This window comes from Vicugna pacos, chromosome 14 (genome assembly GCF_048564905.1).
Source record: "Vicugna pacos chromosome 14, VicPac4, whole genome shotgun sequence".
Classification (NCBI taxonomy): domain Eukaryota; kingdom Metazoa; phylum Chordata; class Mammalia; order Artiodactyla; family Camelidae; genus Vicugna; species Vicugna pacos.
In genome coordinates this window covers 71421334-71437938 of record NC_133000.1, presented here as the reverse complement: position 1 = coordinate 71437938, position 16605 = coordinate 71421334, and the positions used below count along the sequence as shown (strand labels likewise).

The 16605-nt window shown below is 52.7% G+C and overlaps 1 long non-coding RNA gene across 1 annotated transcript; it reads left to right on the top strand.

Annotated features, from left to right (window-relative positions):
* Nucleotides 1-9098: 9098 nt before the first annotated feature.
* Nucleotides 9099-15188, top strand: LOC140685575 (uncharacterized). The gene is made up of 3 exons (XR_012058846.1): nt 9099-9167; nt 13274-13411; nt 14846-15188. It is a non-coding gene; the product is annotated as an uncharacterized lncRNA (long non-coding RNA).
* Nucleotides 15189-16605: the final 1417 nt, after the last annotated feature.

Below are 16605 nucleotides of genomic sequence, written 5' to 3'. Positions count from 1 at the left end.
ATTTCCCCCTCCCTTTCTGCAGATTTGCCTGAAGGAGCTTTAGGAGTGATCACTAAATCAAACCCCCTTTTCTTCTTTTTGCACTGCTTGGCCCCCAGGGTTCCCACGCTTGGTAAGGAAGCGCAGCAGTGCTGACCCGGGTGTGCGGGCGCTGCTCTCTCCTGGTCGGCATTTGTGCGACGCGGCCTCTTTAGTTGGTGCATTTTGCTCTCCCTGGCCTGGAAATCAGCGTTCCTACCTGTCCCACTGCTCGTCAACTTGACACCCTTCCCCGGATGCCCTCATGCACCCTCATTACTTCAACTCCCCAAGCTGCGTCCTCACCTCTGTCTTCCGTGAGTCTCAACCTCACATGAACAACTCCTGACTTGACAACTTGCAAGTATGTCTCACCGGCCGCTCCTGCTCAACATATCAAAAAAGCAAATCATGCTCTTGCCTGGACCTGCCATTCCTCCTGTATCCTCCATTCAGCTCTTCTTGCCAAGCACTTTCTCCATCTGCCTCCCTCTAAAGCCTGGAATCGGGAATGGTGATCTCACAGAATCATAGGGCACCAAATACCATCTATGTGCCAATGACTCACATCTACCTGACAGCTCCACCTGGGTGTCTAATATGCCTCAAAATCACCACAATCAAAAAAGACCTCTTTATTTAACACAGCCCACCCAACCCACCGGTCTTCCCCACTTCAATGCACAGCGCCACCATCCACCAAACACGCCGAACAAGAAGCTGGGCGCCATCTTGGGTTCTTCTTTCCATCTCACATCCGCCATCCCATTCTTCAGCAAATCCTGGTGGCCTCTCCATAAAGGTATGGCCGCCAGTGACCTAACCCCTTCTCACCGCCTCTCTTCATAGTTCAGGTCACCGTCATCTTTTGCTTGGGCTACACAGCAGCCTCCTAGGTGGTCTCCCCACTTACAAGCTTCCTCTCACTCAGTTCCATTTCTTTCCGCCCCATCCATTCCACCCCATTCTCTACACAGCTGTGTGAGGCTAGGCTACGTGCATCAGATCAGACCGCTCCCCAGGGGCTTTCCAGCACTCTTGAAGTGGAGCCCCAACTTCTTTCCATGGCTGACAAGTGACTGACCATTTGTGACACTCGTCTATACCAGTACAGGTCTAGATATCAATGTATTAATTTACCTTTAAATGTTTTGGTGCTATGGGAGCAATTGAAACTGGGAAGGGAAAAAATAATTATCTGGTTACTGTTAAATTTAGTATTTACCCATTCACTTGAATTTAAAATACATATGTACGTAGATACATATCTGAATGTTCACACAGACATGATATTTTAGATATGATCAATGTATGTATTTATATAATCAATGGATAAGAATAGAATCCTTTAAGTTTGGGATTAGCAGGTACACACTACTGTATATAAAACAGGTAAAGAACAAAGACCTGCTGTGCAGCGCAGGGAACTGTATTCAATACCTTGTAATAGCCTATAATGAAAAAGAACGTAAAAAGGAAGATACATATGTACAACTGAGTCACTGTGCAGTACACCAGAAGTTAACAAAACGTTGTCAATCAGCTGTACTTCAACTAAAAAAAAATAGGATCCTCCATAGGATAAACAGGACGCAGTGATTTCCTCTATAATGTGATGCCGGCAAACGCGCCCCCGCACCCCAGCTCTCGCTTGCTGAGCCCTTCCGCTTGCTGCTGCGGACGTTTCCGGGCCCAGCCGCTTGCCTGCCAGTTCCTTCCCTGGCACATGCTTGTTCTGGAACCTCATCCGCGCGTGACTTCCTCTTGTCCCGGCTGTCTTCTGCAGTGTCATTCCTCTGGAGCCTGGGGCTACTCTTCGCTGAGGAACATCATGCAGTCTGAGGCTGGAATCCCTGCTTGCTTTTGACAAAGGGAAACACTGACCAGCAGGTTAAGAATAAAAAGCCAAAGATCTTGCAGTGAAGTCATTCTTGAGTTATTCAAGAAATGACTTCTCCAGACCTAAAGAGATGATCTGGAGTAAATATGAAATGAGCTGTCCTGGGAAATTCTGAGGCTAAAGTAGACACAGTTTGATAAAATAATTGAACAGCATCCTTGGGTTTGATTTGCCAAGCCGTGGCGTTAGGTGGTTGGCGCAGAATCTGGTTCCTTGTACTACAGGCTAGTCTATTTCATACCAGGTGATACAGCATCATGGCCACACTGCTTTTGGTGGAGCTAGGGTAGACAAATTTAAAATGATAAAGCATATTATGTGACTTAATGTTAGTGTCTTCGGTCATTTTTTCTTCTCTTATCACTTGCAAAAAAGTCAATTAATAAAGAATGAAAAGAAGATGGGATTGACTAGGATTCAGGAGAAAAGACTCTACTGTGTGACACTGAGCCGACTCTTTTACCTCTCTGAGCCTTACCTTCCTAATACATGAATTATCTCACAAGGGATTGAATTAGATTCATTCAGCAAATATCTGTACCAATCGCCCACCTTGCTTCAGGCACAGGTCTTTCCTAAAGGTCATGAATGTTCTAATAAAGTGACAAGCATGAGAATAAGTCACATAAGAAACACCAAAGACCCATCACCCAATTCACTAAACGACGTTCTTCCTGACAGATGATAGTATCAACCAGCAAGGCATTCGGTTTTTTTTTTTGTTTGTTTTTTTGTTTTTTTTTTTTGGTGCAGGGAGGTAACTAGGTTTATTTATCAAAGCATTCGGTCTTACCAGGCGTTGAAAATGATCCATCGCCAAAATCTCCAACTCCAAAGTTCCCTGCCTGATGACACTAGCGTTGCACCATTTTTCTTTGTCCGCTTCCTCTTTCTCAAGCCTCCTGGGGTAGATTCTTTGCAAAAATGATCCCGCATGCCTCCCTCTCCAGCCCTGCCCCAGACCCAGCCCCTGAGACGTGACTTGGAGGCTTCTCTCTCCATGAAGCAGAGTCTGTTTCTCCACTCCTGGGTCTGGCCCAGCTGTGACTTGCTGTGGCCGGTAGACTGTGGAGGGAGGGATGGGTACCCGTCCCACCCCTGGTCCTCCTGCAGCCTGGCAACTTCTGCTTGCTCTCCTAGAGTCCTGCTCTTGCCCTGGTACAAGCCCAGTCTCGTCTGTTGGCTGATGGGAGGCCGCACAGAGCAGACACCCGTCTGGCCGGTTGTCCCAAACACGCCCGAGAGCCCGGTCCAGATGAGAAGTCACCCAGCTGACGCACAGAGCTAGCCCTTCAGGGCAGCGGGGAAGGGCTGTGCCTCCGTGGCTTCATATGCCTTTCCATCCACATTTCTCCCGAAGCAGATGTGCAAACATCGGTAGAGTCAAGCAATCAGCCTAGGAAGGCTCAGGACAGGCTGCATACTCCTGGCCCCAGGTGACCCGGGGATCCACATTCCTGAGCTCGCTTACAGGTGACACCCCAGTCAAATCTGTACTTTCTCATCTCAGTTTGGGTCTCTGGTGCTTTATTACTCCTCTGTTATTGAGTCCCCAGGATGCTCAAGCCCTGGGTTTTCCCACCAGCCCTGCCCGTCCTGCCACCCAGCATGCGCCCTAGTTTCCACACAGTCCTGCTCCCCGAGAAGAGCTGCCTCTCCGTCCTTCTCCCCCAAAGTCTCCCTCGTCTCCACCCCCCGCCCCGCCCTCCCTTCCTTCTGCCGCCCCTGCCGTCCACTAGCCGTTCAACCAGTACTTGATCTGAGCTGTTCCAGGACAAGGACATCTTTCCTGGTTGAGTCCCTCCCAGCCCCGTCGGGGTGGGCGGGCCGCGCAGCGCTCGCGGGTGAGACAGTGACCGCGTCCTTGGGCCTCAAGTAAAGAAAAAGACCGGAGGCTGGAGCCACGAGCTCTGTTTTGAAGAGTTAAGGAGCGCTTTTGAGAGAGAAACTGTCCACTACAGCTTGGAAGGAGGCAGGAAGAATTTTGCAGGGAGTGAAGGGAGACCTGCAGTGGCTTCGGCCACCCCCAGCCGGTGACACGTTTGCCCTGACAGCCTCCGAGTCACCAGAACAATAGGTCACAGGTCCTCCTGAGCGGCTGCCTCCACCTCCGCATCTGTGTCATGCAGTCACAGCATCTCTTCTGCAGGGGATGCTGACGGAGAGCACTTGGCCCTGCTTCTGGAGGAGCAGGATCAGGGCTCACACGGTGTCTGTCTGATTCCACAGCTGCGCGCAGTGCCTGCCCTCCCCGGGCCCCATTCTCTGCTGTTCTCCTCGCTGTACCCTTCCCGCACCCTTGGCTCCCGACTAGCTTTCCGTCACCTCCTGCGTCTGCCTTTCCTTCCTCTGTGACCTCCTTCCTGGCTTCTGTGCCCATCTCTCTGCAGCCAAATCTCAGAAGCCACGATCTCTCATTGGCAGTTGCCTGCACGATGGCTTAGTTTGGCTTTTCTAATGGTGTCTTAAATTCAACATGTCCAGAAATGGATCATTGTCTTCCCTGAAACCAGTTCCACCTCCTGACCATTTTCTCTGAATCACTGAGGCTAAAAGTTACTTCTGACAGCCCCCTGCCCCACCTCCTCCATACCCAGTCAGGTCTGTGTCTGGGATGTCCTCGAATCCGTCCCGTCCTGGCCGCTCCGTTGACAACACGCTGCTTACTTCACCTGCTCCGCTGGACTCCCGGTTCCAGCTTATCTCCTGTCCAGCTCAGCTCAGGTTACATCACTACCCTGAGCACAAAACCTCAACAGATCCCTCTTGTCACCGAACAGAGTCCAAACGCTCCCTGTTGGAGCTCCAGGCCTGGATCTCCAGCGGCTCATCTCTGAACACCTGTGCTGTGTGACCCAGGCGCGGGAAGGAATCAGGGGCCCCCTGCACCTTTGCCTGCCCTGTCTTCGTGGGTACTGCTTCCTCTTGCCGCCTAACTCTGCCCAGTAAAAGCTTTCCCATCCCTGAAGGCCTTTATCCACTGCTACCTCCTCCATGGACTTCCCTGACCGCCTCGCACACATGACTAACGCATAACACTTTAGGGGGTCTCCTGGTTGCCCCTGAATTGAGGTCCCTGGTCTTTGAGGGTAAGGATGGATGACTCTCTGGTCGAACATGAACCTCGACTCTCATGGATGTAAATGTTCAGAAAATTGACTCAAAATAAAAAGTTACGATAAGAGCATGGTGGTAACTGCAGTTTTTACAGCTCAGGGATAATCCTTCTAGAAACGCGAAAGCGCTCCTGGCGAGAAGAGCGGCCCGGAGAGGCTCACCCCGTGGCTGCCCAGGGGCGAGCCACCGGACGGGGGCTCACACCCAGCGAGGGGCCGGCCTCGCGCTGGTCAGGTGTCCGCACGGCACTGCTGAGTCTCTCGGAGAAGGTGGGTGTTTAGGTCTTCAGGATCGTTTGCTGTGGAGTCGTGGGTCACTATGAAAAGACAGCTGTGTAGGGAACTGCCCTTGGATTTCGAGAAATGACTTCGGTGGCCGGTTTGGCTAACCGGGCTTCCCCGCTGTGTCTCTCCCGGTGGGTCTGTCCTTGAGGGGCAGGGTCACGTGTAACTCGGGCAAATGCATCCTAAGTGTGCAGCGTAGGGTTTAGCCTCTTGGATTTAAGAAAGCTGTTCATAAGAAGAATCCTAGATGTTTGTATGGAAGATCTAACCATTGATACTGGTATTTTGTGAAACCCTCTACCTGGATTTCCTCATTCACTGAAAATTCAGTTAAACTCCATAATATACACATTAATTTTTTTTAAGATGCGGAAACATAATGAGGAATAAAATAAGAGTTTGGGTCAGGGGCCGCAGGGTCCAGCTTCCCCCGCCACCCGAGGCCAAGATATCTTCATGGAAGAGGACTGTCCCCCAGACCCGCACTTCTTACCCCGTCAGCAGCAAATACAAATAAACCCCCACTCTTGTAAGTTGGATGTTTCACGTTCTTATGCTGCATTGAAGACTGGAAACCCTGACTGGGTGTCACAGAGACAAACACACACACACACACACATACACACACACACACGGGGACAAAAGACCTGTGTTTCTGCTCACGCGTCTCTCCCTCTCTCTTCCTCCCTCTCCATCCCCCCCACCCCTCCCTCACCCCCGTCTCCAGCGCCCTCGCTGCAGGCGGACGTTGGGATCCTGTAGATCCGACCTGGGACCCCTGACCCTTCTCTCCTGACCTCTCCACGTGGCTCTCGGGACCACCCACTCCTCCTGCCCGGCCTCCGGCTTCCTCCCTCCTGGACTGGCCTCCTGGCTTCGCTCTTGTCCCCCTTTCGGTGGATTCTTCATTAAGAAGCACGGTGACCCTGTGAAGAAAGCAGGTCAGATGTGTCCCCTCTTCGCTTGCAGTAAAAGTCTCACTGTGTCCCGAAAACCTTTCTGGTTCGCTTCCCGGCTCCATCTTTGAACGGTTCTCCTCGAAGCTGCCATTCCCCTGCCTGCTGGCTTCCCCAGCACACCCCATGGCCGCGTGTCCCGAAGGCACCCACGCGGGGCAGCTCCGGGTCCCCGTCGGCGGGACGTCCTGGGCCGTGCTCCCTCCTCAGCCTCCCCAGCCGCCGCTGCCCCAGGGCCAGCTGTCTCTCCACGCCCCCTTGCTCACCTCCAGGCGTCCTGGGGTTGCCTTCCAGATGGACTTGAACCCTAATCCGTGCTGCAGGGACCTTTTGTGGGGGGCGGGGTGCAATTATGATGGCTGTTCTCTCAGTCAGTACTTCCTTGGCTACTTATTTAAAATGAAGGCTCCGGCCGTCGCCTCCACACTTCACGCGTGTCTTTCCTGTCTGTTGCTTTCTCGTGCTCGCCCCACCCCCCTTTGCGGTCCTGCGTGTTTTATTTATGCATCTTGTGTATTGTCCATTTTTCCTCCCAGAACGTAAGTGACCCGGGGCAGTGATGTCTCTTTCGTCACTCCTGCTATCCAGACCCTGGAAGAGCGCCCTGCCTAGAGCAGTCATTCAATGAATCCTCTGAGAATCTTTTCTGGTGACAAAGTGGGGCATTTCTTTCCAAGCAGGGGTCACCTTACAGGGTCTCGGAGTCGGAAGAGGCCCTAGTGGGCTTGAGCCCTGTTTCTCGGGGCAGAAATCCCGGGATGACCTTCCCGACAGGTAAGCAGTCGTTTCTCTCTCCTCGAGTTATTCTTGTGACGGGGACGTGCAACTGTGTGCAGCCTGTCCCCTGCTAGAGCACCCTGCTCCATTCCACAAGCATTCCTAAGAGAAGGCTGATTTCCAGGCGGATTCCTGCACCTCCGGGGCAGCCCAGCCACCTGTCTTCTTGCTGCTGGGCGGTTCTGGGTGCTGGATGGCTTGTGAGGGAAGTTTAGGGCTCTTGGAAGGGTTTCCCCAGCACGACTGAGAAGCTTCTGGAAGTGAATAGCTCCGTGAATGTAGGTAAGTTCTCAGGCAATCAGCCCAGGACCCGAGAGGTGGCCCCCTGGGGGCGGGGCTCGTGCGGGATGAAGGAAGGGGAGGATGGAGATACCCGAGGCTGATGGCTGGGGCTCCTGGCCCCTGCGGCCCTGAGGCTGGCCCTGCCTCTGGACTCACAGCCAGAGGAGCCATTACACTTCCTAATTAATGAACTGGTTTGAGACAGGAGTTCTGTCACTGGAGCTGGCACAGGCGCGCTTTGCAGGGAGATACACTGTAGACATCTTTCCAAGGAAGTGATGGCCTCTGTCCTCTGCAGCTGACCTTTGGCATGGAGGTCACCTCTCCACGGTGCCCCCAGATGCTCATTGCGTTGAATCTGACCTTCATTCACCTTTTTTGAATTTTCTAAATAAACGCCAAGTAGGGAACTAGAGTAGCTTTATTTTGTTTTCGATAAATCAGCTGGATTTCCTTATTTATACTGATGCCTACATCCATGTGTAAAAATCCATGACATAAATTTTGGAATAATCTGCTCTTTGGTGTATAAACTGAATTACCTTCATTACAGGTGATCAGTTAGCCCTGCATTTTGCATTTTTGAGTCTAAATCATTTCACCCTTGACTTTATGGGGAACAAAGTTTTCTAAAATCACAAAGAAGTATATTTATTTAACATAATGCAAGAAGTTCATGGATTCAGTCCAAAATATAATTCAAAATTGAAAAGGATGTATTGGGCTAAAGTATCCTGAACCCAAGGCAGTAACTGTGACTTGATTGCATTACCCTGGGTAGCAGATGTATGAGCCACATGTGCCGAACTAGAAAATTACTCCTGGCATTACTGTGTAACTGAAGCACCGCTATGATTCTTCAACTTGTAAAGAAAGATACTTCGAGATGCAAAGCGGGATATGGAGGCTGACCGCAGGGCGGGTGTTGGATCCTGAGGGGCTGATCCGTTTTGCATGTTGGGGATTCAGGAACTCCGTGGTCTTTAAAGTTTAAGCCACCGTGATTCCCTAAAATCAGATGATTTAAAACTTAACTCTTTTTTAACTTGAAGCATAGTTGATTGATAATGTTGTGTTAGTTTCTGGTGTAAATAGCTTGTAATAACCAATAACAAGTCAACTTACTCTTAAAATGTGAGTTGTTTGCACATGTTTTCCAAGCACCGCTGGAACAGGAAACAAGAAAAAGAAAGAAGTGGGGTGGGGAGGGAGGCGGCGGGTGCTGAGGAGAGACACAGACGCCTCTCCAGCAATTTCTCCCACAACTCGCCTCCCCTGAGTTGTGCTCTGCAGTCATCTTTTGGGGAGGGAAGCGATGGATGACTGTTTAAAGGCCATACTAGTGTGTGGTCTGTCTCAGGATGCCAGGGAGGGGACAGGGTCGGGGCAGACTCCTCGAATGGCAGGCCCTCGGCTGGGGCCCGGCAGGGCGTGGCGACAGGATGCCTTTGCAGAGCGCAGCCAGCCTGCAGGCATTCCTGATCTGAGGAAAACACTTTAATTAATATGTAAAACAGCAGTGGGAAGAAAAGCCAGGTTAATTTCCAAACCACATCACTACGGGCAGCATTCAGGTTATGAAACCGGGGACCCTGGCAGGAGCTACTGTTAAAGGCACAGAGGTGCTTTTGTGTGTGAACTGCTCTGGAGATGCTCCGAGCCCTTTTATCCGCCCCCCCACCAGTGGCATTCCTCTTCCTGTGCTTAACAACATCGCCTTTGACTGGCAGACTGTTGTTTTCATTTGCAATGCACCCTCCACTTGGTGAAGCCACCGAGGGCCTCCCAGCAGCTGCGGACAATTGTTTGGGACCAGCCTGAAAGCGCGGCCGGGTGTGTATATGTGTGTGAGCGCGCACGCGTGTGTGTGTGTATGCGCGTGCGCTTCCTTTGTCCCAGCTGCCGGCTGCCTTTGGAATGTGTGAAGCAAGTCCTCGTTCTCGGCTCGGGAAGCCGTTCTGTGCTTGCCTGGGGTTGAGACTGGCTCCTTTCCTGGGTCAAGCTCCCGAAGCCTCACCTGTGCAGTGTCTGACATCGTCCCTGTGCTGAGCATCGGCCTCTGGCTGAGAAGTGGCTCCTCCAGGGCGAGGTGTGTGAAGAAGCAGGGCTGGCAAGTCCTCCCAGGACTGAACTGAAACAGCTTCATTCGGTGCTGGGACGAATGAACCCCATTAAAGACCACGAGCAGCTGAGACCTGCCGACCCCTGGATGCCTGTGCCCTCCGGCTCTGCCGTCTCAGTGGGGTGATGCGGGCTGCCTGGCTCTTAGGCTCCCTGGAGAGGAGAAGCCAGAAGCTTGACTCCTGTGCTACTCCTCCAGCCCCTCATTACCTAGCGAGACACCCAGTCCGCGCCACTGGACCCCAAGCATCTTCAAACTGGATACGGACATACTTCTTTGAGAATTAGCAGGTGTCTTGCGTGCCCCAGGGCTCCCCATGCCCTTTAGAAGAAAGGCCAAGCACTCGCTCGGACTCGGGTCCCGTGGGGCTCCTCTCTGGCCCCGGGCGCGCCAGACACCTTGGGCGTGGGTGCCCCTGAACTTGCTCATTCTGCCCTCCTGCTTCTCCCAGTTCACCTGTGCCTCCTTCATAAGCCCGCTCTCCTCTGGCTGGATAGCCCTTACTTGTCCACTGCTCAGGCCCTTCTCATCCCCTCTGGCAGTTCCTTGCTCTGATGGAATCGGGTGCCTCCCAAGAATACACTGGAGCCCCCAGGACCTCCCGCCCTCCCGACAGCGTTCTCCCTGCTGGCTGAGTGTCTGCCTCCTTCGCGTGACTTTGGGTGTCTGCGATCTCCCTTTCTGTCCTGTGTCCTCATCCCTAGACCTCCCGGGCAGGGGCAGCCCCTGGTTTCTACAGGGAGGACTGCCGGGACGTGGTGCCCCAGGAGGGGCTGAGTATGAAGCTGAATTTCATAGCAAGTGCCATGTTCTAACTTATATCCAATATATATATATATTTGGAGTGGCTTGAAGTGTTGGAAAAGACACAGGCTGGGAGTGAGACCCCCAGTCCCCACTGTGCAAGTCCCACCCCCCTGGCTGGGAGCTGCACGTCCCAGTGCACGGCCACACTGCCTAGCCTGGGGAGGTGTTCACTGAGCATTTGTTGGATGAATAGACAGGTGGCCCTGGAGATGTCAGCAGTTAGAGGGACCTCAAATTGGAAAGCCCACCAGACGGGTGAGCAGGCCTCCCCTACAAACGTGTGGGTCCTTGCCTGCCGATTGAGAAGGACTTTTCAGTAGAGGCGCCAAGTGGAAAAGAAAAAAAAAGGCTGTTTTATTGCCCAGAGAGAAAGAAAAGGCGGAATAAAGAAAAAAAAAAAAAAAGGGAAAACGCTTGGGCGGGGAGCTGTCCACCAGGTGGCCGGTGGGTGACAGCTCCTGCCCCAGATTGGCCGCGGGGTCCTCTATTGGAGGCCTCCCGCCGCGTCACCCTCATGCCGGTGGGGCCGGTCGTCCGCGGTCACGGGCTCTTTCCTCCCGTGGAACTCAGCCCTGAAGCAGACACTTTGGCGGGAAAGAGAACGAAAGAAGGAGGCAGAGGGGACGTGCCTGGGACTGAGGCAGCAGTTGCAGGACACAGAATGTCCTGTTGTGCGGCTGTGTCCTCGGAACCAAGGTGCCAGCTGGGCAACAGGAGAAACCACCTATTTTGCTTTTTTTCTTTAACAGCCTGGCACTTTCTTGCCCTTGCTGATCAGTCGGGGTCAGTGAGCTGCCTCGTGTCCTCTCTCAGGGACCCAGCGCAGACCTGTGGGTGGAAGGCGCAGAGCCCAGCGGGCAGATGTCAGGGGTCCCCGCCCTCCTCCGCCCGGGGAGTGTGATGCCTCTCTGCCCCACACCTGCACCCATGAGCCTCCCCACTTTTTCAAGGATGTTGCCTCGTAGGAGATTCCACATCGCATCCCTTTTCCGTTGCTTTGCACTCATTCGTCCACTTGGTTCGCAAGCGGGCGGCAGGCCCCTCCCCCCGGCCCGGCCCGGCCCGCCCCGCCTCCAGCTCCACGTCTGCATCCTCCGGCCATCCCCACCCTGCACCCCAGGGCGGCCGCCTCACCCCCAGGACAACTGCTCAGTGGCGTCTCCTGCCTCACTTTCCAGCTAAGCTGGGAAACAGCGCAACAACCTTCCCTTCTGGCAGATCCGGAGGCCCCTTGTAAGCCGACAGCCTTGGGCCTCTGGGAGGTGTTTCAAACCACTGGCCACACTCTGCTTCTCTGGTCTCCTGTGATGTCTTTCTGGGCCATTCTTTCTCAATGCATTTAGCAGAAGTAAGGATGCGTTTCATTTCCAATGTTTCAAATTTTCCTTCTAAGACTTCATCTTCTATCACTTTTCCCTCCTTTACTAGAGTTTTGTGCTCTTTTTATTATGGTGTTATCCAATGGCCAGATCCACACCCCTGACTTCTCTGTGGCCCAGACTCGCATTGCTAACTGCTTCCGGTGCGAAGGATGGGCCGCTCAGACGCCATGTGCCCAGCAGCCCTTGCCACTGCTTCGCGCTCATGATGTCAGAGGGGGCTTGCGTCTGCGGGGCGTCCATCGCCTCTCTCTTGCAGGCCTCAAAGAGACACAAGCAGACACAAAACAAAACTAAAACAGCCCCTGAGGAATTTCTGTATTGAAAAGTTTGTCAGTATGAAATAATTGTTTCCTTGCAATTTACAGAAAGACTTTAAGTTTACTTTTTAATGAAAATAACTCAAAACTTTTCGGCCCACATTCCCTTCAGAGTTAGCAATTTCAGAAAGAGATTTTCCCAGTATCCACACAAATTTCCCTCAAAATGACTGACCCCATGTGGTGCCAGGCTCACTCCCGGACCAGTCACCTGGGGACCCTGAGGGGCGGCCCAGCTGCAGCCCGGTTCAGGCGGCTGCCCCGAGTGGCGGCTCCCCAGCCCACCTGCAGTGAGACTCTTACTGAAAGGGGGAACGTCGAGTGGTGGAGCGCTGTACGTATCAGTGTACCCGGGGCAAGTACGCGGTTTCAGTGATACTACCCTTCAGGATCATTGTGGATGAGAAATAGCACCCTCTGAGCAGCCAGCACGTTGCCTGCCACGCAGCATACGTGGAATAGAAGAGAGCTGGATGTAATGGGCGGACTGCTTCATCCTGGGCCCCTGCCTCTCCAGGCAGGGGTGGCTCCTTAGGTGTCTGGCAGCAGACAGAGTGCAGCCCCTTTGAGGTTGCTCACCCTGTCCTTTGTCCTCACCCATCTCTTGCTCCTTGACCAGTGACCACAACTTCTCCGTCCATTCACGTGTGGGCTGAGGTTCTTTGTTGGAAAATGAGGCATCTGTGTAAGCAGCACTCATCTAATTCACACCTGTCAGGACTGCCTCCCTCTGGTCAGAGGTGCTGAGGCCCGGAGGGGCTCCCCTCGCTGCTTGCGTTCTTTTCTGTGTGGCTCTCGCTGTTTCCTCCTTGCTGACGACGCTTTCCCCCAGACTCGGGATGTTCACAGGTTACAGCCTCCCTCCTGATGGGGCTGACAACCTCAGCTCCGCAGCTCTCTCTTCAGGCCTCCCCTCTGAGCTCCAATGTGGAGAGCATCTCTGTGGGGCTTCTATTAGGGGAATTAGGGTACCTTTTTTGGGAGGAGAGTCAACTACCTCCAGGTCCTCTGCTCCTCTGTGTGGCCTCCCATCTCTCACAGCCACCCGGAGGACCACAGTAATAGTAGCTGTTATTTGCTGATATTCAATTTTACTGACGAGGAAATCAAGGCTTTACGGAAGCAGTGTTTCCCCGAAGACCAGCGGCGCCGCGCGGGAGGCAGGGCTGGGGAGACCGCCCTCCCCGGCTGGTGATGCCCTGGGCTTCCCTGCAGGCCTGGGCCGGGTTCTCCCGAGCAGGACTGGGAGCATTCAGTTGTTGTTGCTCTAACTTGGATTACGTATGAATTCTCTCTCCCTCCAACATTCAGCGGGATTGCTGGCAGCCACTGAGGACTCCTGGCCTAGTTGTTGCCGTGGGTGATTTTCTCAAATCGCTGCCCGGGGCCGGGGCCCCCGCACCGATTCACCAGCTGAAGAGGCCTTTGTTAGTACAGAGGCAGCCTCAGGTAATCCACCCTTTGATCTGCCTCTGATTCTCAGCCCCAAATTAATTTCAGACGGTGCATAAGGAAAGGTCGAGCCTTCTGGTTTCTTTGGGAGTGGCCGCCAGCAGGGAGCTTGTGGGGTGGGCGGCCCGCTCTTGGCCCTCCCTCACCCCAGCTCTGCTTTCACGGATGGGAGCCTTTCAGGTGGGTCGAGGGTCCTGCTCCTGTGTCATTGGCGTGGTCGCGTGACTTAGAAGAGCCTGAAGTCCCAAGGAGTCCCACGGCCCTACCCTCATCTATCGGAAAGCTCAGCGCCCCCTGCTTCCTTTCTTGGCAGATATCTTTACGTACTTGAGCTGCATTTTAATGGTTTAGAAAAGTTAAAAATAATCACAATTCAGGGGCCCTGCATGGTTTTATAACTTTCTTAAAAAGGTTTTTTTAATCTGTTGAAGTATAGTCAGTTACCATGTGCCAATTCATAGTTTTATACCTTCCCTGCAATTCTGCTGCTGTCCGGTATAAGGCTCTGAACCGGGTGAATGAATGAATGATCCAAACCTAATGAAATCAAACATTTGAGAAGAAAATGATGATGAACATGCAATTCAATATTTAGGGCCAATCAGAACTTCTTAAAAGTTTGGGACTAGTTGAAAAGCACTCACAGTTTATGGACAGAATGTTGCTGGGTCCAAGCTTGTGCTGCTCGCCGCACGACAGACCTATAAACAGGCAGATGAGGTGTTGGGACAAGGAGAGACAGCTTTATTCAGAAAGCCAGCAGGTGGAGAAGATGGTGGACTAGTGTCCCAAAGAGCCACCTTCCCTGAGTTAGGAGTCAGGCTTCTTTGATACTAAAAGGAGAGAAAGTAAAGCCAAACATTCCCTGGTCTCCAGAGGGGCAGTGTCAACTTCTGCCTTCCAGCGGTCACTCGCAGGTGGGCGTGGTCAGGCTGTTCCCTGTGAGCGACACAAAGGTGATTCAGCTTAACGCTCATTTCTCGGGAGGCGGGGCGCCCAGAGACGGGCCATGTGTATCATTTAAGCTTATAAGCAACATCCCTTTAGTGATTACCTTGTAGCAAAAGCAAATAGGTTACAAGGGTTAAAGGACAAGAAACAGGAGCAGTGTGGATTCAGGGCTGTTCTCCCCTAGCACAGCAGTCATCACACGTCTTGGGACACCCGGCACCGCGTGTCACCTGCCTGAGAAGAGTTATGACGGCTCTGCGGTAACTAGTGCTGTTCTCTGAGCCCGGGGGAGGCAGGGCAGGTCTACCTGGACCTGCCCGGGCTCAGGTAGATGACGGCCATGTCTGCGAGGTTTTATTAACCCTCATGGGGAGACAAGACATGACTGTTCCTGGAGCTCAAACCATTTCGTCTGGCCACCTGTTTAAGGTGCTTGTCTTTCCATTTCCCGTGTTTTTTCTTCTTCTTTTTGGGAAGTAGCAGCTGAGGACGGGAGACACCCATCACATTTGCCGAGTGTTGAATTTAAGGAAGCCTAGAGGTGACAGGTGGAAACCTTGGGATTGGATTTTGCTGACTAATAGAAGTCCACGTAAATCAGGCTCGCACAGCTTTTATATGAACACAGCGTCACGCCTGGAGGAAGGAGCGTGTGCTTTATTCTCGCATCTTCGTTCACCTACAAGTTTGCTCTTCAAAGTGGAGCCTGCGCATCTTTGTGGCAAGGAGACGTTCTGCTGTTTTCTCAGATCAAGAAAGTGTTCTTTCTTTTGTAAGAAGAATCTGTTTCCTCTGCTAAACACTTCACTTCCCTTTTCTGAGGATTTACAGAATTACTCAGGCAAAATCAGGTGCAGGGCTTGGCTTCAGGCAACGACCAGCCAGCACTCGGTGTTTTAGAATGATCGCTTGCCGCTCCGGTGCGGTTACAGAGACCTCTGTGGGTCCGCACAGCAGCAGCTGGGTCCACAGACATGGCCACAGGCCGTGGACGAAGGGTTGACAACGAACATCTGAGCTTAAGCCCGGGTCTTGGGCAAGATAGTTCTCGTGAACTCTGGAAAATTCGCTACGTTAAATATTTTGGTATGGTCCAATCAAACAGAGTTTGTGACCTCACTTGACAGTTATTCTGGATGTGCAGTGCAGTGATTTTTCTTATAAACTGTCTTATCAACCGATCGGATTCTCCTATGGGGCCATCAGCTTGGTTTTGCAGCCCTCAGCTGTCCTCGGAGCTGAAAAAATAAAATCCCGCCATGAAAAAAAAATGAATGCACTTTTCACCCAGAGAAATAGACCTGACATGTCAGAGTAGATGCCACAGAAAACCCTAAATTGGTAACACCGGTCGTATCTCCATTTGACGGCGAGATCTTAAGGTAGATAAAGCGAGGCTCCACGTAGGGGCAGTCTGATTATTTAGGTTTCTGCTTTAATAACAAATTCACCATTGCAGGAAGCAGAATAGGAAACGTGGAGCACCTTCATGCGGAAGTGGCTCTCAGACAGCTTCCCGCCTCGGACTCTTTGCCTTGGTGTTTTCGAAACTGCGGTTCTCCACTTGGAGTTCCAAAAATAAAAGCTTTGAGTTTGGCTCCACTTGGGCGGGGCCCGGCACGTTTGCCCTGGTCTGTGTTGGAGGTTCCGTCTGGTGTAGGTGATGCCGTGGTCGTGAACAGGGCCCGCTTCATCGAGCTCGTAAATATCAGCAGAAGCGAGACTGGCAGCACGGGCGTGGTGGCCCCGTCACTCCTGCACTCGCGTCCGGGACTGCATCTGCCTAGAGGGGAGGGTGGGCGTCTCAACTGAGGTTTTCTGGGCGAGCCTAACGAGAGACAGGGAAGGTGTCAGCTCGGGGGTCAGCACAGGCGTCCAGACGCCTGACCTCGCTCCAGCCCCGCACACCCGCTGAAGGTTCAGGCCCACCCCTGTCTCAGCTTGTGTTAGCCGTTAGGGCCACGTGGAGGTTTCAGGGTGCGGGTGCTGAAGAATCTCGTCCAAATGCTCCTCTCCTCCTGGGCAGGGTGCTCAGCCTCCATCCACGTGAACTGAGCAGTTACCCCAGCTCTGCCGTAGGTCACGTGCCTGCACATTCACGTTTGAGGAAGCTCCACCTCAGAAAGGACTCGGATTTGAAAGTCCTGTGACAATAAGTGACGGAGTTCACTCAGATGCTTTTTGGCTCCCAAGTGGTTCAGCTTCATCTTGTAGCTGCCATAAATACAGGGTTTTTATGG